The following is a 26,637-nucleotide window of genomic DNA, read 5'->3' as shown; positions in this document are numbered from 1 at the left end:
AAAGTTAGCTTCTGAGATTTATAGAACTAGATAATTCGTCAAAACAATAATTTTTGCATATGGAGTGGCCTTAGGAAAGTGCACAAACAAATTAGTCAAGATTTCAAAATTTGTACACTTGGATTATTTTTGGTTTTGAATATAGTGGTATGATTGGTTTGACTTCACCCATCATGGATCCCAAGATCTAACGTCCCAAACTAGGCTACCAATCCATTTGTGAAAGTAATTTGCATCAACATGTTATAAATTGCAAACGAAATCATGTTTGAAAACTAATCAAATAGATTCATTATAAACCCAAATTTGAAATATAATATGCCTTTGACCCCTAAAATGTAATGGTAAAATAAATTCTTCATTTTAGTCAACTAGATCAAAATTATAATTAGTCAAGCAAGGCTTCCAGAAGAAAATTTATGATGGAAATAAACACCCAACTTTGAGGGATGCATAACCCTATTAAAACATATTAAAATGACTTGAAAATTGAAATATATGTTCTCTAGTATGCTTGCTAAGTACTCCAAAGTGTCAAGCCATGATACTTAATTGGGTGCAAGATATTTGAATACAAATTGGCCTTCCAAGCTCTGTTTGATTTCTAAACTTCAAATTGACAACGTAAAGTGCATGGATATACCTCACAAAATTATTCAAAACTTAAAATTGACAACTTGAAGTGTGTGGATTTACTAAATTAAAAGAAATAAGAACTTGAAACATGTCCTATGACTCAAAAGGGCCACTTGATATGTTATCACTTCAAGAAGAAAACAAAAACTCTCTAACTTGCCACCACTGAGTCTTGTTATCACTTCAAGAAGAAAATAGAAAACTCTTTGTTTAAAGGCATAACTCCCTTTCTAAAATATTAATCATGAGAATAATTTATTATGAAATGATTTTTAATAATGGTTCTTTTAACTTGAAAGGACATAAGGAAGTAAAAATATCCTCTTATAAACACAAAAGAATCTTGCAAATTTGAAGGATAATTATTCCACAACTTATGCCCCAAGACATAAATTTAAATGTTATTTTGATTTTTGATCAAACCTACTGAACTATAAAGATAAATAGATGCATAATTTCATCAAATTAATGAAAATAAGTGATCATAGTGAGATTGGATTTCACACAAAATAACAACCATATGATCATATGAGTGATAACTAGAGAATTTTAAACACTATTTGTAATTAATTCACTATAAATATGCTAGCAAAAATTATTACTACTATATCAAAAAGGAATTATTATCAGTCCTTCTATTTTTTAAAAAGTCAACCCTATGGATCTAACCAAAAAAAAAAGTAAAATAGCCACATAGGGCTTCTGAAATGGTTTTAGAAACTAATTCCTTAAGGAGTTACTAACTATCAAATAATCAAGTCTTAAGAAAATATTAACCAAAAGAAAATAACATCACTATGACTCATGGCCCCTAGATCCCTAACTAATTGCTAGCAATATTTCCAATGTTAGCATTTTGTTCCTGCATCATAGGAAAACCACTACCAACTTCTTTTCATGCTTTGTGAATGACTAGGAAGTTTATCAATTCATTTTGCTAAGATACTCCAAGTTGCTCTAGGCATAGCTTCCACATCATCATGATCTTATTGATGTGTTCTGACTTCTTATCTTGTGCTTCTAAGTGATCATCACAAAATATCATCATAGAATTGGCCCTAGCGACAATGGTGAGATTCTTGACAGTAATTTCTTTCATCTATTTCAATGCCCCAATTTTGAAAAGGAAAGTTGATTCAACTTCTTTAGAATTATTTCCTTCTTGGTTAGTGTTTTCCATGGTCTTCACATCAATACATTTGATTTCATGAGTTAAGATCTCCTTCAAATAGTTCATTTCTTTCTATAGCTTATCACATTCATCTGGAGACTGTTCAATCATGATGTTCCTCAATTCAAGGTTAGCTTGAGCTATAAACAAGAAATTTGTGTTTATGTTGGCTCCAGGTTGCCCAGCCAGAAATCTATTCACTCTATATTCTTGAACCTCCTAAGATGTTAAAGATGTATTCATCCCATTTAACCTTTTCAAACTCCCAAGCATTCATAATAGATTCTAGAGTGATCATTAGCTTTGGCTTTGGTGTTGGTGAAATGGGAGAAATAACTAGTTCATGAAAATACTCTACCATTTTGAGCAAGAATTGCTCAAGTTCTTGCTTATCCCTTTTTTCTTTCCATATACGATGAAAGATCCTAGAATTACCAATACTCCATATCTTTATATCTATAGACCTAGAGGTGAGACCAATGGTGGTATTTTCCATGGCATAATCCTTAGGAAGTATCTCATCTAAACTCTTATCAATTTTTAGCTTTAGAATTTCTTCTACCCATGTTTAGTCTTTTCAACAATGTCTAGTATAGTTTCAACCTTTGGCTTCTTGGTTTTAGGGATTTTTCCCATGCATTTTCTCATTATGTCTTCAATTGGGAGAATTGTAGGCTCTAGACTTCTTTCATCCCTACTAATAAATCAAACCATTTAGGAACTCAAGTGTTATCCTTTGGAGGAGGTGTTTGAAATGTAGAAGAAGTGTTGAGTGTCATTGAATTCAAAGCATTATCCCCTTTAACAGCTTTCTTACTTCCTTGATCCATTCTATTATTTGATCTCTTAACTACATAATCCCTTGGATCTATTTCAATCGGCTTCCCTGACAGAGCTCTACTAACTCTACTATTTCCTATTATATGAATGGGTCCACTTAACTAAGAGGAGAATTTGAACTGAACATTAAATAGTTAGTTTAGGTTCAATGCTCTACTATAGTAAAAATGTAGTGTGAGTGAACAATTTCATTAGTGTCTTCAACATGATGAGTTGAAGTAGTGCTAGTAGGCGTGTCTTGAATATTAAGGGTATTCTGGGAGAGTCGTCCTTTGCATGCAAGCCATTATTCAGTTCTAGTTATTATAGATAGGGTTTTGGTTTGTAATTCTCCTTCTTTTGAAGTCAACCAATCAACAAAAGGTAAGGGGTATGCTTCAACATGTTCAATATACACTAAATTAACTACCTCTTCTTCAACTTCTTCAAGGACTCTTGAGACGTCAAGCTGAAGATTAGAATCCTTAATTTACTTCAAAGTAAGCCTTGACCATAATCTTTTCCTAAATTCATAGTCATCTTGGCAATCTACCTAGTAGTCTTCAATTTGAGGAATCTGGGAAAAAGATGAATGCATCTCAAAATTATTTGATACAAATTCTTGGCTATCAAAATTGGAACAAGGGGTATAAAATGAGAGGTTCATAGTTTTAACCTCCACCTTCAAGCTCAAGGTCATCTTGAAAAGACTTGCATCTGTAATGTCCAATTTCAACTAGAAAGTTGTAACCAGAGCCTTTCTAGGCTTTACAATTTCTTTTGACCTCTGCCAATTGCCTACATACTTCAATTAACACATAATGTTCAAGAAAATGTTGAGGTAATATTAAAGGTTTCTCTTCATATTCTCCAATCCTCAAGTAATTGAAATTCTGAAAGTAGATAAAGAAACCACAAAAATTATTGAACAGCTAAGTTGCCTCTTCCAATAGCCTCCTATTTTCCTTCCCCTAGAGGTCAAACACTAATCTTCAAAACTTATAGGTTTTCATCCTTCTATAATAAGGGGTAGTTTTCATAAATGGGCATGTCTTGGTTTCACACCTAGTGAGGTAGGCCTTTCCATTCTCTTCCACATGTTAGAACGAAAAACATAGATATGATGACATATAAAAACCAGAGATTAGAAATACTTGAGAACACTTCTCTTGCAATCTTGTTGCTATAATATCATTCCAATCAATAAACTTATCTTTTCCTAGAATATTTTGGATAAAAAAAATACATCCAATTTTTCGAATGGAATGCATAAAAGTTCCCTTTCACTTTATTTAATAGGGTTATGATATCTTTAATTTTAGGGATCATGTTCTCTCTAGTTAAAGGACGTGTAAGATAGGAACTCCATCTTTAAGGCTTGAGTAAACAAACCTTGGCAGTTACATTATTGTATTTGTTAGAATTGGTAGTGAATTGGGCATAGGCAGATTCAGTAGTCCAATGTTCATGAACCTTGCACAAAGGAATCCTCAATGCACCCATAATAGAAATTGTGCCCACATATACCAAGACTTCACCACCTTTTGTGTGAATACACCTTTCAGTAGAATCATACCTATCATGACATGATAGAACCTGTTCTAGTCAGGGGATAGCATTAGGAAAGCTAAAGGCTTGCAACAACCCACTACTTGAGACCTTTTCAAAAATTGACCCAACATTTGCATTGGAGAATCTAGCCACTAACTTGCCAATGCCCTCATTAGCCAATGATGTATCTTCAATCTGGGGTGGAAAACTACCTATGGTTGATGGTTTGTCTTTCTCTAGTAATTTGAGGCAAAAGGAAACCATGAAGGATTTTGGATTTGACAAACAACAAGTAGAGAAAAAACCAAAATAAAATACATAGACAAGTAATCAATTTGTAGAAAAGAAACAATAGCCAATAGAAAGAAAATGGAGGACTCACTGTGTTGGTTGTATAAGAATTGTTGATAATGTGGCCTACTGCTATCTCCTTGTATCTCTAGAAAAAATAGTAATTTTCACCTTAAATAGCTAAGTCAAAATAAAAAGAAAATATTCTTTCAAGGAATGCAACCTGGAGGTAAAAGTGTGTGGATGCAAAGAGAATGATTGAAAAGACATGTTACTTTCCATCATTAATCATTCCTTCAATTTTGCACATACCAAAACATACTTCATCATTATTACCATCAACTGCTAATAAATGTTTATATTTCCTATGAGCCTCATAAAGAAAAGGAAAATCATCTATATCACCACTTGCTTAGATATGTGTCTCCGCCACCAAGAACCTCCTAGCCTGTAAACTATGAACAATTGAACTACTTAGTAATAGTTCGATGTTCAAGTTTATAGGCCTTAAAATGTTGGAACTAACACTCATAACAAGATAGAACTCTATCAGGTGACTATTGAACTTGAACATAAAGTGTTCAAAGTTCAACTTCAATAATGAGCGATAATTTTTGGTGGTTGACAAATCACCTTAAGTCTAGAGTGACCTAACACTTTGTACCCATGAACCAATGAACTATGAACCTCTAAACACATTGTGTTCAAAGTTCATATTCAATTTGAGCTTCATGTTAATGATGAGATATTTTAAAAGGGGTCTAAAGACATTGAACTAATGAAATACTTGACTTCTAGGTTCACACTAGAGACTTGTTAATGAAAAGAGGGTTTTATTTCAACATATGACAAAAAGATGTGGCATGGCTAATACGTGGGTAACATGACACATAACCATGAAAGGCACTTATAGGGGCCTATTTTAGTAAAATTTTCAAAATTGTACTCAAAATCCACTCTCACTTTTGAGTCCCAACACATTTCTCTCCTGTCAAACTAACATTTGATGATAGCTTGATGTTTTGATGCATGTTCTAATGATTTTTTCCTTTTCTCTTCCAATTCAAAAATATTCAATAATATGATTTGGACCCTATATGTATCTTCAACATATCCCCTCATAAATTTTAGCACTAGGAGCTTGAGGTTGATTGGAAATATGGGTTCCTGTTCGTAGACTAGAAAATGTGTGGATGTCCCCAAAGAAATATTTATTCTAACCCTATCAATCCATAATTCATATTTTGATTGGGTGTGTCAATCCCTTTGATTCTCTGTGAGATAGCATTTTATGACCATTATAAAGTCCTTGTTGGTAGACTCATCTACACCATTCCCTTGTGGATAAATAGTTGGATGAGAATTTGATTATGACATAATTCTCTAATGCCCATTGGATAAGAAAATTGATGAAAAAGATGACCTTTTGTTCCAAACCAAAAAGAATGGCATTCCAAACCTAGTCACAATTTGTTCTTCTAAGAAATTAGTGACCACTTTTGTTGTATGATTCTTAAAAGTTTCACCTTTAGCACACCTTGTGAAATAATTTTTAGTTGTTAGAACAAAAATATTTCCTATAGATGATGGAGAGTTTATGGATCCAATGGAATCTATCCCCCACTTGGCAAAAGGGAAAACCTCAAAAATTGGTTGGAATGGCACAAACGAGTTCCTTTTCCTATTGGAATTTGTTTGGAAAATGTGACAAGAATGTATGTGTTCATGCCTGTCCTTGAAAGTAGTAGCCCAAAAGTATCTTGACTTTAGAATTTGATGGGTTGTGGGCTTTGTTGATCCATCACCAGTACCATAATTATCATGGTATTTTTTTAGAAATTTTCTTGCTTCTTTATGACCCAAATATTTCAAGTAAATCCCCTCTTAGTTTTTCTTGTATATCTTTCTATCTTAAAGCATATAGGACTCACATTTCATCTTTAGTCCTCTATGTTGGGAACTTTTCATCCATTGAGGGCACTAATTTTACAAGAGGCAAAATAGAATCTCTTCATACTAGACATCTATGATTATGCCTTTATTGTTGTCCACATGAGACACCATGTTTTGTTCTTCATTGTCTACTGTAATCTTTGTTAACCCTTGTCCTCTTACTAGATTCATTGATTGGATTTATAAATCAAATTCTTTTAAGATGGCCATCAATTTTCCTCTTCTTTCCCCTAGCTCATTTTGCATCCTCAATGACTTTACTGCAAGGTCCGATACAATGGCATATACCTTACTTTAGAGTATGTAATGATGAAACTTCTTGATCACTTTTACTAGTGAAAATAATTGATTATCCATATTGGGATAATTTAACTCGGCATTCTTTAGTGGAAAACTCACATATGTGGTAGGTCTCTCATCTTCTTTTTCTTTCTTTTGTGTGAGGATACATGCACATGAATGTTCCAAGTGAAAGAAAAGACTTGAATGGAAATCGATAATCAAGAATCACAAGTATTGGAGAAGTATAAATAGCCACTTTGATGTCTTCAAAAGATTTCTTGATTAAAGGAACCCAGTCAATCTTTTCTCTTTTCTTTATTAAACCATTGAAGCGGTGAACTATTTTGGCAAACCTGCTGATGAATTTTCATACAAAGTTAATCTTGACAAAGAAATACCTAAGCTCTTGGTGACTATGAGGGGAAAAAAATTTCAAGATTGCTTCTATCCTTTAAGGATCAATTGAAATGCCTACTTAATAAATGATGTGGCCCAGGAGCTTCCCTTTTGTAACTCCAAATGAACATTTATTTGGATTAAGAGATATGCCATATTTCCTACATCGGTTGAAAACTTTCTTCAGGTTAGAAAAATGGGTGCTTCCTTTTTTTTTAAATAAATTGAATTCCCATGCAGATGACTATGCATTTTTATACCAACCCCTTAAACACTCCATCCATTACTCTTTGAAATGTAGCTCCTACATTAATTAAACCAAATGGAATCCTTCTATATGAAAATATTCCCCATTTGATGGTGAATGTTGTCTTCAATCTATCCTCCTCATCTACCATTACTTGGTTGTATCTTGATTATCCATCTAGAAAAGACATCATCTCAGATCCATTTACAATCTTTAATGCTTTGTCAAGTGAAAGTAATCGGTAGTTATCTTTCTGAGGCACTTGGTTTAAATTCTAAAAGTCCATGGAGAGGTGAATCTCTATGGCCTTTTTTCATACATGAACTAAATTGGCAACCCAAGTAGAATGTCAAATCAATAAAATAATCTTGGAATCGAACAACTTTTGGACTTCTCTTATTATTAGGGGTTTGATAATGGGATTTATCAGCCTTTATCTCTAGCTAAAAGGCTTAGCATCATGCTTTAGGGGAATATCATGGGTAATAATGTTGGGATCATATGTCTTGAGCTCTTCATAACTCCTTGAGATAATATCTCTATATTTTATGAGTATTTTTAGCATACCTTCTCTCTCCTAGGAGTCACAATCTTTCCAACTTTTACCATCTTAGGGTTGTCCTTAATACCTAGGTTATAAGAGTTGCATTCTTCAATTCCCTTCTCTTTAAAGGTTCTCCTATGTAATTTTTTTTTGTATTGATAAAAGATATGTTCCTTCTCCTCCATTCCCTTAGGACTAGTACTAATTCTTATATATATGATCCCATCTTCATCGTCCTATTCACCCCTTTCAAGTATGTCATCAGGTGTTTCATCAATTTCTTGTCCTTCAAACAAATCATTACACATGATGAATTCTAGAATGTGTTGGTCATCTTGGAAAATTTGGAAGCTAGTAATATTATCAAAATATATAGGGCAGCCATAAGTTCTACTAAGAACCTTTTGAGTTTTGTTCTTTCTACAAGTTGTAGTGTGCTAGCAGAGATTGTGAGTGCATCAGCTACTATATTTCTTCTTCTTGCGATAGATTTGACATCTAGTGCCTCAAAATCGTCCATCAAGTCCCAAAATATTTTATAATAAGCCATCAACCTTTTTTCATTGCAGGAATAAATTTATTTGACTTGTCGAATCACCAGTTGGGAGTCTCCTTCAACTATGAGAGCTTTGACATTATTTCCCAACATGAAGAGGAATTTTTATATCAAGGCTTTGTATTTAGTAATTTTTTTAGTACACATGAATTTTAAATGATATATAGCATAAAAAGACTTATCTTTGGGATTAACCAGCTCCATACCTACTTTGACTCCCTATTTGCATTTAGAACCATCAAACCTAAGTGTCCAGACGAGTTCTTCCTTCGACTTTCTTGACTTGTGTTTATTTTTCTGAACCTTTCCTTTCATTTGGTATTTGAAAGACCATTTCTTGGGGACCCATTGCATCCTCCCCTACATCAAGCTTGATGAGCCACTATTAGTTGTGTTTGATATAGGGATTTCTTGTTCCTTTTGTTTATCCTCAATCTCTTCAATCAACTCCATGACTTTAGTAGTTTGAGTTTCTCAATGGATGACAACCAAGGTCCAACCTTGAACATTCACAAAATTTATCCTTCTAATAACTTTCGGCATTCCTGTAGAGGGATATAATAAAGCTTCCCCATCTGAGGAAGTGTTAATGTATGAAGCATTTAGATCTTCTTCAATTTCCTCCCCAAGGACATTGTTCATGATTTTAAGCATCTTGGGGTATGTCACTTGTGATTTTGCAAGTTATGGAGTGTGTTATCTAAGTAAAAACTTGAGAAATCACTTCTTGGGAGCTTGAGCATTCAAAATATGAGTGACTCATATGGTGCAACCTATAAAATCCCAGGAGTAAGATGTTTGGATTTGCATCTTCTCCTAAATACTACAAGTTTTCAACCATTTCATCTATGAATTGAGTAATGATTCCTTATCATGGGGAGGGTTCTTGTGATCCTATAGTAGCCTTGTCATCAATTTTTTTGGTCTAAGTTACATCTAAATCCATCACCTTATAGGAGCCTATGTCCAGTTAAAGAAATGCCACTTCCTTTGGAGCATTATATTCCATGATCATTGTCTTTAATTTTGGCTCCTCATCTATTTTGATTTGGTTTTTTAATCTCTTCCAAGGTAGCCATAATTAGGTAAAATACATTTAGAACCCTTCTCTCAGACACCTAGTCCATTCTTTTCTTAGTAGTAGACTACATATTTCTAGAGTTTCTACTACATGTATGTCAATGATATCATGGTTCCTGGCATTTGTGGTCAACTATATGGGAACATCCTTTAGCACTACTATGACTTTTACATTTGTTTTTTCTAGTTGGATTACAATTTGATTTGTAGGTTGTGAAGTGACACCTAACTTTTGAGATATTGAAAGTGGCATGACATTACATGAAGTGCCTAAATCGATGAGGCAATTGTGAAGATTTTTTCCAAAAATTTATGAGAATTAGTAAAAAGGGAGGAACTTATACTCTATCTTTACACAAGGTGGAGATAGCCTTAAAGGTATTAATTTGTGGAAAAAATTTCTTCTGAGTCCTAGCATCAGATGTTTCATTTGTGTGATCAAGGGTTTTTAGCAATGTTTCCCTTTGGATATGACAACTCTATAGCATTTCATACATCAAGGCATTGGCCTTATCTCTTTTCAATTCTTCAATTGCACTATACTTCTCAACCAAGCAAGATTTTTCATTATAGTGGGTATGTTCCCATGTATCTTAGTTTGTTATCCTTAGAAGGGTGATCTTGAAAGTGTCAGATTGTTATTCACCCTTGGATTAGGTTGAATTGGTTGTAATCTTGGGAGAATTCCATTAGTCATGGGTTCCGTTTAGTTTTATAGGTTGCAAGTGTTCTGATTATCATTATCGAAAGTGAACATCTCAGCTAGTTCAGGATTTGATTCTTAATTGAATGGGAACACAAATTTTTTGTTGACTCAATAACCTATTTCAATGTTCTTTAGAAAATCATAAGATTCTAATAACATGGTGTTAAACTAAATAGGACACTCCTTGTTATCATTGTGCAAATTTTGGTTCATCTCTTGATTTCTTCCAAAGAATGTGGCATCATCATTTGTACATTCTAGTATGCATCAAGTTGATTGATATCAATAAATAAAGCATTATTAGTGTCTACAAGAATACTTCCATTTTTTGGATGGGTATTCTATTGTCAATTTTGCCTTTGATAACTGTTGTTTTGATCTGGCATGTTGAAATTATTTCCTGTAGCATTATTTCCACTTAAATGCTTTTTGTAATATTGACCATAACTATTTTTTTTTTGGGGTTGCATTAGCTCTTTGGAAATTTTTATTTATCCCTTGTGACAACCAAAGATGGGTTATCTCATTGGTTATTTGGGACATGGTCTTTTTCATTTGGTCTAGCTTGGTAGTAGCATTGCTCTTTGTCTCAATGGATGATGTAACCTTTTGCTGGAAGAAGGTGAATTTTGTAGGTTTATATCATGGGTAGGTTATAATTGGATCTAAAGTAGTTCGTGTCTATTGTATTGGGACTATATTTAATAGAATTAATTGATTAGGTATCACTAGTGCTCTTGTAGGGTATGGCGGTACTATCATATTGGAATTAGCTAGAATCATCATGCCTCATCCATTAGGGTTAGCCTATTTGGTAACGATGACCGCTTTTTTGAAAACCTTCTCTAGAGAATTGATGTCTACATTAGGAAATCTCCTTAGGAAGATAGCAGTGAGATGATCCATAGAGTTTATATAGATTTGAATTGCAGCCCCTACTATTATGGTATAAAGGGTTTCCAACTTGTGGTATCCCATGTCAAAATGATAATTGAAGCATGAGATATTCTTTGTTGGATCCATCTTGATAGATATGAACTAGTGGTGTATCACGAATGCATTGATGAATGTTTTGAATTGATCCAAGAATAACTTCTCAGAAGATTTCCTATTTGGAATAGATCTTGATGTCATATTTACATACAAGTTAAATGAAACCTCTCCCAGTGTGTATGCGAATAGATGGAGAACCGCATTTTCTTTATGAATATATTTTTTATTGTATATTTCTTTGAAAATGTTTGTGCAATCTTTGGTTATCTATGTCTCTTTGTAGATGAACCTTGGGAAAATTTTCTCAAGGTTCTTCGAAAGGTCATTGAGTGGATCTTGTAGGTTGATTGCTAAATCTACTACATTTTCAAAGAAAGCCATAGGTGAAGGATTCAATGGAATAGTAGGTAGGGGTAAGTTGGAATGATAAATAGATGAAGATGGTATAATTTGAAATATGAGTGGCTAGAGCCTGGGTATCCCTTTTTTTGTGATTTTTGTGAAAGTGACTAAGTTCTAGGAACTCATATCTATCAGGTGAAGACATTAATGCTTTCTGAAATGGAGATGGTGGGTCAAGATCTTATAGTTTGTGCACCTTCTAAAAAGTACATCTTTTGACTATTAACAAACTTTAAAAAATAGAACCTTAAAAATTGCAGAACTGTTAAATAACAACTTTTTTTTGGGGAAAAATGGTTTTTAGGCCCTCCTTTTAGTGCCACTTTTATTGAGTCATCATATGGCATGATGATAATGGTAGAAATTATCATGAATCTGTCTCGTAAAAAGTTGGTCAATGACTAACTCCAAGGTTCTAGATGGCTATTTTTCAAATTGGTGGGTAACTTAATCAAAGATAAATGTGAATGTTCACAAGGATGCATTTTCTAGTATCTACCAATTCTGCACACGTTTAGTGAAACATAACCACAAAAATAAATATATTTTTGTATTTTTTGCTTTATGAATAATGTAATTTCTTATTAATATAACTATATGATTTCTTATTTTGACCACACATTTGAAAAGGAAATAACAAAAATAGAGTAATGAGAGAATAAAGAAAATTACAGAAAAGGAAACTCCTAATGGACATAAGCCATAGAAACAACACATCTGTGAATTAAATTGTTGAAAGGACCTAGTAGGAAACCAATGATTTTAGGAGTAGCACTTCCTAAACTCCACTAATATAATAATATATCATAACATTAATGAAAACTTAAAGATGTTTCACAATTCATCAAATCATGCAGCCACAGAAAGTGCCTGCACACGAGACAAAATGCTATGCAAGAACAATAAAGATCCTTTCTCCAATTTGTAGACACCTAAAAATCCTTTAGAAAATAAAGTATTTTTATTTTCTGAAAAATTCCTGATGACATCATCATTTATTAATTAATTAATTAATTAATTTTTATGCCATTAAATCCCTTTATCTTAATTAAAAATATTTAGTTAAGGAATCCCTCCCAAAAATGTTTAAATCTTATTTAAACATTATTTCCTTATTTATTAATTATTTAATTAATAAATTGACCAAAAATCCTGAAATAAATAAAAAAATTATTTTTTGCCCAAAACTTGGCCAATTTCCTTATGACCAATAACCTCTTCCAAAATATTCTAATCCTTCTTTAATTTCGATTAAAGGCTAATCCCATCATTTCCTACCCCTAATCCCAACTCAAAATATTTAATTAAGATTAAATATTAATCCTAATGTTTATTAAAAAAGTTTTAATAAATATCTCCTCAACCCAAACCCTTGAAATAAATAAAACTTTATTTATTTCCTAAAAATCTAATTTATCCTCATCCTAAGAAGTTCTAGACTCTTCTAGAAAGTCTTTATCCTCATCCTAGGAAATTCTAGACTATTCTAGAAAGTCTTTATCCTCATCCAAAGTCTAGACTCTTTTAGAAGATGTCTTTAAACCTAATCCTAATCCCCTCCTAACCTTGTCACATTCCCTAAACATGGGTTAAGACTTACTAACCCAAGCCAAAGTTAACAAATATCTCCTCCTTCACCCACCCTCATTAAATGCCATCCACTTGCCTATCCTTAAGCTAATCCTAAACCATCCTAATCCATCCTGTAATCATTTGCACAAGCCTAAGCAAGCTTAGAACCTTCCTAATCAAGCCCAAGTCAAAATTGCTCTCATCACCCTCAAAATATCTCAACCATAAAACTTTATGAAGTCCACTAGGTCATAAATGACTCTTACAAGCCCTTTTATTGCTCTTACAAGTCATTATGAGGGTCTTTATAAAGATTTTATCCCTTGAGCCTCCTTTGTTGACTCATTTTTGCCCTTTCCTCCATCCTCTCACCATGTGACATGTGTCACTCCTTGATTGGCTATAAGGAAGCACAATCCATGTGCTCTCCTCTCATGCAATCTGAGCCTTCCATAAGCTTTTTCCCATCCTTGCATCTTAGCCCTCAATCCCTCAAGCCTCTTTCCTATAAATTGGATCCTTCCCTTTTACAAAATAACACAATCTATGAAGTAAAGTTATAATGCTATTTTGAGAGCCAAATCCATACTAAAGCCATCTATCCACACCAAAAATCCACAATCATCCATTGAAGCCTTTGGAAGCATATTGAGCATACATCCTATCTATTTAGACAAAGCCACTCAACAAGAGAGCTTCTCATTGAGAGAGTCCATTAATGGCTCATATTCTCAATTGAGAGTTCATCTTAGTCTATCTTGAAGTTTATGAATTTTGTTTAGTTTGTAGAAGCTTTATTTAAATTTGGTTTCTATTAGCATACTAACATTGCTCATATACATTTTGGCACGCCCGATGGGACCCTGCATGGGTCATCTTCATTAGCTTTTTTAGTCAAGTTTTGTATGTCATTTGCTGATTTTGGCTAATTTTTCTTGTTTTTGTGATTGGTAGGATTGTATAAATTGGTTTTGTAGGTCCACATGAGCATGAAGAAGACAAAGGAACTCATAGTCTATCTCATAGTATTTGCAGATTTTTCAAGCTTATAGGTGGACAAAGAACTTGAAATTCTTCTTCCTCTTCTTGTCTATATTCTTCTTATTCCATCTACTTCTTCTTCTTCTTCTTGTGGGAGATCTTGGCCATTTTTTTTTTAAGGAAGCAAAATCATACACACTTCTTTTTAGTGCTTAAAATGAACCCCCAAATCATACTTAAATCCATTAAAAAAATAAAAATTTGCAAAAAAGAAAAAATCTTTTAACAAGTGAAACTAAACCAATCCAATAATTTGCATCCTTGCAACATCAACGTTTTAGATGCATTCATGCAAAGTTAGGAACACTTCATTTTTGGGAATTTAAAACAACTTCAAGTTTCCATTTCAAAAGGTTCAAAATCAACACTAAGTGCACACTAAAATCTAAATCAAACTCAAAGCATCAATCAAGGATAAAATGAACCTCATTTGCAAATATGTTAAAGTTCTTTTAAAAATCTCATGAAAACTAAGAGTCCTAAATGGTTGCCAAAATTGTCCTAAAAAGCTTTGTTATTTGTTCCAAACAAATGTCTTGTTGCAAAATCTTGAATGTTTCTTAGGTTTTTCATGCATCAAAACAATCTAGGAATATCATTTTTGGGCTTAAAACATGCAAACTAGAACACAAAATCTTGAATGAAAAGCAAAGTCCAAAGAGCCATTTTCACTTTTGAGTCCAAAACAATCTTGAATGATCTAAGGTTAAAACAAAGCACTTCAAAGTTCTTAAAACAACACACAAAATCTCAATCTTGAATGCTCAAAGGAAAAAACTTGAATGTTTAATTACTTGTCTTTGAATGCATGTTGCTAAAATCACTCTTGAGTGCCATGGATTAAAATCAAGTTTATTTTTTTATGAATGCATGATTAAAACAACAAATCCAATCTTGAATGCCATAGATCAATTAATCATCTTTTGGGGCATAAAAAGAATCCACATTTTTGAAATCTTCTAAGTTATAAAAACTAATAAAGACGCTTAGAGTAAGTTTGTAGTTGGACTCACCCTCTTTAATCACCCATCAATTTAACCATTGGTTCCAATCTCAACGCCATCTATGGGGATGGGTCTACCTAAGAGGGTGTTAAGTGCTCCACGCAAATCAAACTCCACTCACTTGGGTTTTTAGTGGGTTTTCTAAGTTAGAAAATTCCTTGAATGTGCATTAATCTCGCTCACACTTCATTTGGGCATAAAAATTGGACAAATCTTGACGTGGAGGGCCTCCGGGTGCGCGCTTGAAATCGAATCTCACACACCTATGTTTTGGGCTTAAAATAAACTCACACTCAATCTTGAATGCCTTAAAGAAAAATCAATCGATACTTGACGTGGAGGGCCTCCGGGCGCATGAGTTTACCTTCTTGTTGACCCTAACTCTTCTTCTTGTTTGCATTCTTCGATCAATTTTATTTTTGTCGACACTTCAAAGTTGGAATAAACATTCTATCTTAAACATGAGTGCTTGCAAAGTCTAGATCAGAAAACTTAAGCGTTAGTTGGTAAAAGAACAAGCGTGTTTTTTAGCCCAAGATCGTCCAAGTCTTCTCTCCCCTTGTCGTCTTTCGAGGCCATCTTGGGTGCATAAGATTAGGATCCAAAATCTTTTCTTAGCTTTTTAGGAGGCCTGCTTGGGGATTTCATCACCCCTTGGGACGACCTCAACTCCAGCGTTCCGGCGGAGTATAAAAATCGGGAGGTGATTTCAAAGACACCTCTCTTGGAATCAAGATTTTGTCACTCGGGCTAAGCCTCAAGGAACTTTATACCCTTGAGAAGTGAAAGAGGAGAAGTGGGTTACCGCTCCTCTCGGCTGTGTGACATCTTTTTGGTTTCATCTACGGATTTGGGCCTCACGTACCTTGCGTATATCGAGGACTCCCTAGCTATAACAAATTTCATCCTTGTAGAAAGCTTCCTAAGATGTTGGTGTGTTTGACATGCTTGCTCCAAAATTTTGTCTGCTTGTTTGTTCATATCTTTTGAATGAATGTTTGCCAACTTTGGTCAAAATCCCCAAAAAAAAAAAAAGTAGAAATCTCCCAGCTCAAGGCATACTTAGCGTAGTCACTGCCTCATCAGAAAATCATCCAAGCTCCCCCGCTGCAACTGAATCTATCTAGTCCTTTGCCTTAGAGCAATCCCAAATCCAAAGTCCATCCAAATCATCCCTCTAGTCAGCTAGCATCCCAATCCAAAATTACCCAAGCCTTTAAAGAGTTGTTGTCACTTTGCCAAATTTTGCTATCCAATCAATCTATCCTACCAATCAACCAATCTCACCAAGGTTATCCCTCTGACAGAGCATTTTCTAGGGTAATCTAGCTTTGTCACTTGCATCCCTCATCACCTTGAGCTAAAGGTTGGGATCCACAAGTGGTCAATCTCGTGTTCTTACTATAGGATCATTAGTCTATCCTTAAGTTGACATAATCTCCACCAATCCAGCGCATAGGAAAGAAAAACTCTCACTTTTTGACAGCATGCCCTTGAAGTCTTCCATCCACAGGAAAGCCAAAAATATACAACCAATCCTCCTTAGGTCTATCATGCAACTTTGACTCTCCCTAGGAAATCTTTCATCAACCAATCCAAAATGTGTGCTTAGCCCAAATCCAACCATGAGCTTCCGTGTTCATCCATACGCAAGACCCCATCCCCATCAAACTCATCATCAAAGCATGAAGTACCAATCCTATCATGATGTGTTTGGTCACATTGTCCTTGCTCCCGCCACCTCCTATTCCAATGATGATGAAAATCTTATTGACTATGATGGGTATATTGAAAGCCTTAGAAACATTCCCCCAAGCATCCCCCAAAATCCAAGAGTTATTCCAAACTATCTAGTCATGCCATCTGATATTCCAGCTTCCCCTCCATCACCCCATCAACCAAGCTTCCAATATTCCACCCCCATCACACTAGCTATTCATGTCAATCCACCTCCACCTTCGACACACAAGTCTCCAAGGAATCTCCTAGAGGAAATACAAGAAAAGTTGCCTCCAACAGTCCATAAGCCATGTCATCTAATCCAACCATGTGAAGTAGTCAGTGATGAAGCTTACCCATCTATAATATCACCTCCATCTCCCATAGCTATCATCCCCATACCATCCATCAAATTGCTTAAAATCCTTCCACTTCCCGCAAGCATCAAAATCCCACCACCTATCAAATCCCTCCAAATCCTATCCACATCGCCTCCAAGCATTTCCCAAATCTCTCATAATGACCCTTATGCATCCATCTTCTAGTCACCCACCTCCACTACTGAATCCCCCATCTATCCATCCGCTGGTTTTGAAGAATCCATCCCTTCACCTCCTATCGCACCATCCACTCCAAATCAATCCTATCAAGATCCTGCCCAAAAGCATGTTGACATCCCCCAAAGCATAAATGAAGATATCATCGTACCATGTCTTCCATCCATAGTGCAGTCACCATCTCCTCCATCTCCAAAACCTCGAGCCATATCTCCTCCACTACAAGATATCTTGTCATCCCACCAGCTACATCAAGATCCTATCATTCCATCTCCCCCGCTCCATGCTTCCATCTTACCACCTATCCAAGCTATTCCACCATCTATAATCTACCCTCTTGGTTCACTTACATTCATCCATGGTGGCCCTCTCTCAGCAGAAGAATTAAGAACAGTATCTCCCCATTGCAATACACCTAATAAATCACTTCTACCATTTTCTACAAGCAAAAAGTTTCCTCAGCTTGTTCAAATGCTCAATCGATGGAATTATCAAGGTTAAGGTTTAGGACCACAAGAGCAAGGAATCAGAGAACCTATTATTGCACAAAAAAATCTAGGATTTCATGGTCTTGGATATGTATCCAAAGACTCACCATCTAAAGGTGTTGGTACACCACACCCGCAAACCATGCCTATCTCCAAGCCCACCATGCCAGCCTCCCATCACTCCTTCAAGAAATCTTATGTCATCCCCCCTCCACCATCTTTGCAACCCAAAACAACCTACCATATCCCCCCTTCATCCGCTAAATCCATTTTGGGTCCCTATGTCCCAAAATCTACCATCCTCCATCCTCCTATCAGCCATCATAAAAATCCTATTCCATCCATTTCTATGCAAGATCAACAAAGGCACATATCAGGGCACATCATCCATCATCATCCCCCTACATGCTCTTTCATATCCTCTCCATCTCACAAAGCTTCTCCTAACCATCTTCCCAAAGCTTACCATAGCAATGTGAATGCCAACTTCAAAATGCATAAAGCTAAAAATCCACATCCTAGGCAATCATATGTCTATTCTAAAAGACATACTCCAAAAAGGCAAAATCCAATCAAAGAATGCAAAACAATGCAAAATCCTATGAAAAGAAAATCCAAAACCATGTGGATCCCCAAGAAAAAATTTGAAACCCAATACATAATGGCATCCACCATTGCTAATCCCCCATCTAGTGACTCATGTCCCCCATCTCCTAACTCCATCTTGGGTGTCTATATCCCCAAGCACGCTTCCACAAATCCTCCATCACGCCCGCATCTACCATCTATCCCCCATATGCTCTTTTCACACCCGTCCCAACATGTGCCAATGTTGCTCTTGCAAGCATCCCCATCTCAAGACTTCTATAAATGAAAGCTTGACCTTCTCTAGGTGCTTATGGGAGTGTAATTTTCATCAAAATGCATTTTTTGATGCATGAAATGCTCAAAAATAGAAATTGACAATTAACTATGATCACACTTCTTCATCTTCAAAATTATAGATGTACCTCTTGATTTGGAGCACCTTGTGAAAAGTTCACCTTCTGAAAAGTGCAACTTCATAAAAGTGCACCTCTAGGTGACAAGACTAAAATTAATAGAATTTTTCTATGTCAAAAATCAATTTCAAGCATCAAGCTCTTCTTCCCCCTAGAGAAAAATGACATCTTGATGTTTTATTCTAAACTTTTGGATTATGGTTATAGTTTCTTGAGTTACCAAAAAATCTAGCACACATACTTACTACGCTCTACTTGGCAATAATTACTAATCTCCAACCTAGCATCTACAAAATCCTCTAACCTAAAATTTAACTCCAATGGTGCTTCTTCAATTTTGAAGATCTTTCTAATATCATCTTTGAAGGAAGCTACCTTATACAATGCTCTAAACTATCATACTACTATTTCTACTAAATAAATTTGAGTTCTTGACTCATCCCCAAAAATTTCTAGGTTGGCGGCATTATAGTACTTATTCACTTCCAAAATTATCCTTCGAGCTTTATTCTTCATTTCTTGAATACCCTCGTATAACCCTACCATAACTCTATTTTACGTTGATACCTTCTCTATCCAATCATCTATTTTATCTAATTCTTCCACTATATATACCCACATAAACATCTTATACCTTTAACCTTAGATAGTCTTCAATGCTTCCAAATCATTATCTCAGGTATGTACTTCATCCATCAACCCAAAATATTGGTTTCTTACTATAACCAATTTGTTGGCATTATTTTGGATGTTTTGTAGAATGTTAAAATTACCTTCAATTATATGTGTCCCTCTATCTTCTAAACTATGGCACCACCTTTTACAAGTGTCAAAAAATGAATCACTATCTTTTGTAACTTGTCCTTGTCCTTTCTTCTCCAGAGCAGCCCCTAGAGAAACCTATGGATGGTTAGGGTAAATCATTCCTACTATTTCATTAACATATCCCCTTACTAACTTATTTTTCTTTCTTAATATGAAAACCTCTCACTCACCCTAATCCAAGTGTGTAAACACTTTCTTGAGGCTTGTGGTGATCATAACCTTTGTCACATCAATTGTGGTTCTTCCCAGCAGCAATCTTCTTCATGTGATAATCTTTTGGTGACATATCTTCAATATTAGCATGGGGAGGTGAGATGGCAATGTGTGCCAGCAAATTTTCATTCTAGTTCTTCATGATAAAGGCAAGTGTCTTAGAATCACCTTTAATAGGTTCTGGTACTTTGAATTCCTTTATGAACTTCGTCATACCTCCTTTGTGTATTCCATATATCTCCTTTGAAAAATTAAAATTTTCTTTTTTAACCACACTATAGTTGTTCCCATGAGGGACAAGTACTAAGTGGATGACATAGGTTCTAAAGCTAGCCCTTTCCCTTTATCACCTCATTCTAGAGTCTTCTCTTTTCATGGAAGGACCACTGATTGAGCCTCTATTTCTACCTATTGCAAGGATATAGTCTCTAATCTAGGAGGAATCTCTTCCCCTTCCTTGATAATTTTTCCTCCTTCTAATACTTCATCTGTGTGTAACTAGAAATATTCATCTCCCTAAATGGTTTGGCTCTTCAGCTATCTTACTAGAGAAGGTATCGCAATTACTTATTGTTCTTATTCATGAGGAGGTATAGATAGAAGGTTCTCTAATGGTGGAGGTATACCAAGTGGCCCTTTAGGTAAGGGAGGAAATTGCTCCCAATCCTCTCTAGTCTCCTAGTGATTCATTCTAAGGGGTATCCTATATCATTTCCCCTATAATCTGTGTACCCACTGGTATGAATTCAAAGTTTGAAATGTCAAAGATATTAGTCCCATATCCTCCCATATCTTTAGTCCATCCTTCCTTTTCTTGATCTGAGACTTCTATTTAAACTCTTCCTCCTTTCCTCTTCCATGGCTCTTCCTAACTAGGTCCTCTTATTGAGTGAGATATACTCAATTTCCTCCCTTTCTTCCTCATTTTGAGCCTTAGGTATGGTCTATGGAACCTGTGGGGATAGAGTACAATTTTTTCAACTTTCTCCTTTTTTCTCTAGCCACCATCGTTGTCTTAGTTCACACTCTCTTTGGTACTAACGAGGTGCCCTCCACTTGGGCTTCTAGGGATTCTTCTTCTAGAGCCTCTTCTTTCTCAGGTTGATTCACTTCTTATTGGGATAGTTCTAAGTGAGCATATTCTAGTTGGGATTCTTCATGTTGTGTTCTTTCTTGAGTAAACATTTCCCCCTTTTTACTCTTTAGCCTCTCAAAAAGAAAATACTCCACTTCTCGTTCATTTTGATCTATTGTCTCAGGCCTTAATAGTAACTTCATGGGATATGTAGGAATTATGACCTTTGTTCCTTTAACTTCTCTGGTCAAGTAGTTACTTGCAAATATATAGCTTGGGGATATGCATCCAAGTGGACTAGTTTCATGACCCCCTCCTTGGTTAATTATATAACATGTTAGGCCTTATGATATATGTCATCATTCTCCTCTCGATCAATCCCTAAATTCATAATGGGTCACTAATAGATCTTGTCCCTATTGTATAATGGGTTCAACACATCAGGAGTATCCTTGTTCCACACCTTTAGGGGTACCTCCAAATTATGTTTCTTTTTTGCTAGTTTTAGACTCATCCTATAATAGTCCCTAATCTAGACATCATAGTAATCTACACAGTTCATCCAATGATCTTTAATTATCATATCTAGTATGAATATTTTCCCTACAAGATGTTGTACCATCTCAATATTGTTGAAGTAGGGACAAGGTGTTGGATATTCTTCTAAGGGGTATGGATCCCATTTAGAATAAAAAAAATTTATGTGTCACATTTAATGTTTGACCTCAAACACTCCAATGGTGATCAGCTAGACCCATGCCTTCTTGTGTTATTTTTGAACTTTGTCATAAGTTGAGGCAAGTTGTCTTGTTATCTCCAAAAGTAGCAATCTATTTGAAGGATAATGAGGGATCTTTTTCAGGCACAAAAGAGTGTCTTCTACCCAAATATAAGTAGATGTGTTGAAATATATGAAATAATCTCCTACCTATGATATTCAAATTATCTCTTCTACTGACATTCTCTTAGCATAGTCCCCTTCGAAAAACCAAATAATAGAAAATATGAATCCATCATTCACCAATATGTATTCAGGGATTTTAAAATGTAACTTTCTTTTTATCAGCTTAGGCTAGACTATGTATGGCCATGCATTTGCATCTTTCATACTCCTTTTCTTAACCAAACTAGTATAATTTTTTTGTGTTGTGGCTAAGAGGTACATGACATAGGATGTCACATAGAATTTTGGGTCATTCTACACCGAGATGAGATGCTCATCTAATTTTTCACTAAGGATCGTAGCCCAATCAATTGGCATCCTTCATGTACTGATGGTTTCTATGAAATTTACCATCTAGGCCTCTAGTTAACTTGTTGTTGGGACACCCATGGCTCTATTCAAAAGGACTATAGAGTAGCCAATATCATTGATCATGTATCCTTGGGTCATGTCGACCTTCCCACCTCTTTGGTTCAATGGTGACCTAGTGATGAGGTATTTCTAATGTACTAGTTCCCTTGCCTCTAATTCATTCTCCCTATACCATCAATCTACCATGTCATAAGTGATCTGCAAATATTGATCTACCCTTGGTAGATGGAATACCTTCTCAATGTTTGGAGGCCTTAATTCTAGCAAAATTTCTCCTGTCAAATTCTCAACTACCTTCTCTACCGGTACATAGTAGTCTGCTAGAGTTATTATTAGCTCAAATGAATGGATGGATACCAAATGGGAAGCCATATTTTCTAGCCTACTCCTAATCAATGCCAACACCATCTCTTTTCTTTCCTTGGGTTTGTTTCAGAGTAGTATAAATGCACTCCAATCGATGTTCCCTAACTTGTTATCTCTAATCTCTCCATATTTATCTTGAAATCTGGACTTCTTTGGTAGTCCTTAATATTTGAAAGCCACTAGTTTGCATAAGATATTTGCAGCCATAGAAGATGATTATGATACTATTTTATCTTCACAAAATAAAAATGTCAATATATCGTTAATGAGAAACTAAAAGATTCTCTAGCAGACTTGACTAGACTGGCAAAAATTGACCAAACTAGAAGAATCTGAAAAGAAAGCCTATATGTTTCAAATGCACACATGCACACCTTGTGCACCAAGTGCACCTACACATGTGCACAAGGTGTGCATTGTGTGCATCTTGTTTCCATGCCTTATTTTTAAGAGTACACATTTAAGTGTATTGCACATGTTGCATACATAATGCACATGCACATGTGCACAACATTCAAGGTTTTGTGCAAGTTTTGCTTCTTCAATGTGCCTAGTGTTTTAATTTCATACAATGTACACCATATAGGGATGCACACATAGGAAAGTATGCATGTAAGCATCAAGGATTCACCTTGTGTTTTCCAAAACTGGAGGATATGATGCACAAGTGTGGATGTGTGTATCAAGAGACTCAAAGATGCATAAGTGAATGCCAAGACAGGGAGATCTTTTAGAGGAGCAAGGAGTCATTGGGTGCACATAGTGCACCTCCAAACATGTGCATATGTACACAAGAATTTATGTGCACTTTGTGGGTTCAAGCATTGTGGGAACATGTTGCTCACCTATGATGGGTGTCTGTGTGTCTAAGGTATGCATATGTGCATTTTATGATTCACTCAAGAAAAACTAACCTTTTGACCATGAGGTATTACTCAGGATTGACCAATTGGACATCCTAGATATATCTAGAGCTAGAGGAAAATCTTATTCACTGACACTTGACTGGGTGCCCTGTTCTAGAGAATGGGATCCCTTTCCCTAAAATAAAAGAGGGGGTCCATTTTGGACTCAAAATGGGGTGTGTGTTGTGAAGGCACAAAAATTCCATACAATACTTTATTCAACTTACAGACCATGTCCTTCTTTCCATGTTTAACAAATCCTTTAGGTTGCTCAATGTAGACTTCTTCTTTAAGTATTCTATTTATAAATGTAAACTTGACATCCATTTGATATATATTGAACTTCTTGTAGGTAGAATAAGCTAACAATTTTCTTACACCTTCCAATCTTCAACAGGAACAAAAGTCTCACCATAATCAATTCCTTCTTCTTGTGCATAAACTTTGCAAACCAATCTAGCCTTGTTTCTTACCACTTATCCATTCTAATTTAGTTTTTTTTTATCAAAATCCACTTTGTTCCTATCACATTCTTATCAGAAAGTCTCAATACAAGTGTCCAGGTATTATTCTTCTTAATTTGATAAATCTCCTCAATCATCGCATTAACCCGAACTTCATTATCTAGTATAGCTTTAACTCATCTAGGTTCAAAATCAGCTATTAAACATGTACTTTCACTTAGCTTGCTTCTTTTTTGTACTTGAGCACTTTTATCTCCAATTATTTATTTAGGTGAATGGTTCTTCATCACATATTTGGCCAATATAGCTTCAATTCTCTAATTCTCATTATTTTCTTCACTTGGTAGAGGTTCAACTTCATGCTTAGGTTGTACTATCAAGTACTTGGGTATAACTATTTGAGACTTGGTAGCTCTATACTACAACTTTTGTAGAGTATCAAGTGCCTCCTCATTGACATAAATAGACTTATTGTAATCTTTAGGTTCTCTTTTTCTTTCCAGATTGTTTCTCTTTGAAAACTCATCAAGTCTTAAATTTGCACTATCAATCATCTTGTTAGAAGCTTTGTTCAAATATTTGTAATCTTTTCTCTTAGTTGAATATCCTAGGAATAAACCTTCATCACCTTTAACATCAAGTTTACTATTCCTAGAATTTTGTAAATGTAACACCTACTTCCAAATATTTTTGAATAACTTACATTCAGTGTATGACCATACCATAACTCGTAGGGTGTCTTGTTTGTTACTTTCTTCAATTGAACTAGTTGAGAGTGTAAAAAATAGGATTGAATGCTCTTCTCCAAAATATATGAGAGACCTCCATCTCAATCATTTGTGTTCTTGCATAATCCATCATAGATATATTGCTTCTTTTAGAAATGTCATTCTATTGTGGTGTCCTCAGTGTAGATAACTATCTTTTGATACCATTCTCAGCACAAAATTTAGTTAATTCAAAAGAGATAAATTCACCATCTCTATTAGATCTTAAACATTTCAAAGATTTATGAGTTTCCTTTTCAACTCTTTCTTTGTACCACTTAAACATATCAAAGGCATGTGATTTCACTTTCATGAACATTATAGTCATCATCCTTGAATAATCATCCACAAACAATATAAAGCATCTATCACCATAGTAATTTTCAACTCCAATTGGGCCACTTAAATTAGTATGTACTAATTCCATAATATCATTTGAAGTTGTCTGTGCCTTGCGAGAAAAAATATACTTTGTCATCTTACCAAGCTGACATTCTTTAGACCTAGCATTTTTTAGGTTTTTGCAGATTTGGTAAGCCTCTTACTCTTTTCTGTCTACTAATTTTCACGGTATTTTCAAAGTTTGCATTATACAACCTTTTAGGCCTAACCACACATCCTTAACTCTAGAAAATAAACATGCCTCAACTATAGGATCAAGGTAGAATAGGTTACCTTTTTTGCATTGCTATTCCAATCAAGTTACCTCCATCATCAAAAATATTGGCCTTTCTTTTCTCAAATTCTAATTTGAGACCTAAGTTATTGATGTAACAGGCTCGCTGATTGCTTAACGTGAGGATATCCATTTAACAGAGTGGCCATGCAATATGCAGGCCACCACCTTTCCATTGTCACTGAGCCCTTCCAAAATGGACGACTCTATGTTCTTCTTCACGCATGCTAGTTTCCACATGGTATCGACTGAAGACTTAAACACGCTCTACAATATCCACATTCTTGTTATCTGGTTTTGGGTGAGAAATTGCCACCCTCTCTGTTTCAATCGCATGATCTTCTTGTCGACCTGATCTTCTATGTTGGACTTTGACAGGCCGAGACGTAAACTGTACCATCATATGTTGGTAATGGTTCTTGACAAACCGTTAAGCATTCAAATATGACTATCAGACTTTGGAACTGGTCCAATGTTAAGAAAATTTATTCACCTTCACAACCGGGATGATCCGAATGATGTCTAATATCACAGAAAATATAATGGACTTCATTGTCCCAGATCGGTACCATCCTGCAACCTTATTCACAAATGATATAGATGCCTTAATCCATTGCATCCAAAACCAAAAACAAAAGATTCACATGGAGAGAGGGTAATTACGAAAGAACCAATTCTTGGTGTGCAAGTAAGACTAAAAAGAGAGGGAAAGACAAACACGAAGCTGCCAACAAAAGCAAAACTAGAATATATAATTAAAGTGCTAATTATTGTCTACATATGTGGCTCTCTAGCTAAAGGCCAGAGAGCCAAGTCTTCTCAAATATTTCTCGTCTCTCACTCTCTTAATTCCAACTATTCCCTCAATCCCTTATCGATCCTCTCTGCCTCTAATGTGATCTCTTTAAAATAGATTGTAGGTAGTTATTTTAACTACCCATCTACCCGATATTCAATGCCCCTTTAAGCATTACAATGCAAATCTACATTTCTTGTTTATCATGCCAATTGTAAGCACTTGT

General features: G+C 35.2%; 1 pseudogene; it reads right to left on the bottom strand.

Annotated features, from left to right (window-relative positions):
- Positions 1–25,748, bottom strand: part of LOC149533757 (putative auxin efflux carrier component 1d) — a 41,383-nt pseudogene extending 15,635 nt beyond the window's left edge.
- Positions 25,749–26,637: the final 889 nt, after the last annotated feature.

This window comes from Cupressus sempervirens, chromosome 10 (genome assembly GCF_028749045.1).
Source record: "Cupressus sempervirens isolate cs-2001-9-10 chromosome 10, ASM2874904v1, whole genome shotgun sequence".
NCBI classification, from domain to species: Eukaryota; Viridiplantae; Streptophyta; class Pinopsida; order Cupressales; family Cupressaceae; genus Cupressus; species Cupressus sempervirens.
The sequence above is the reverse complement of the archived record's forward strand: the minus strand, read 5'-3'. Positions and strand labels throughout refer to the sequence as shown.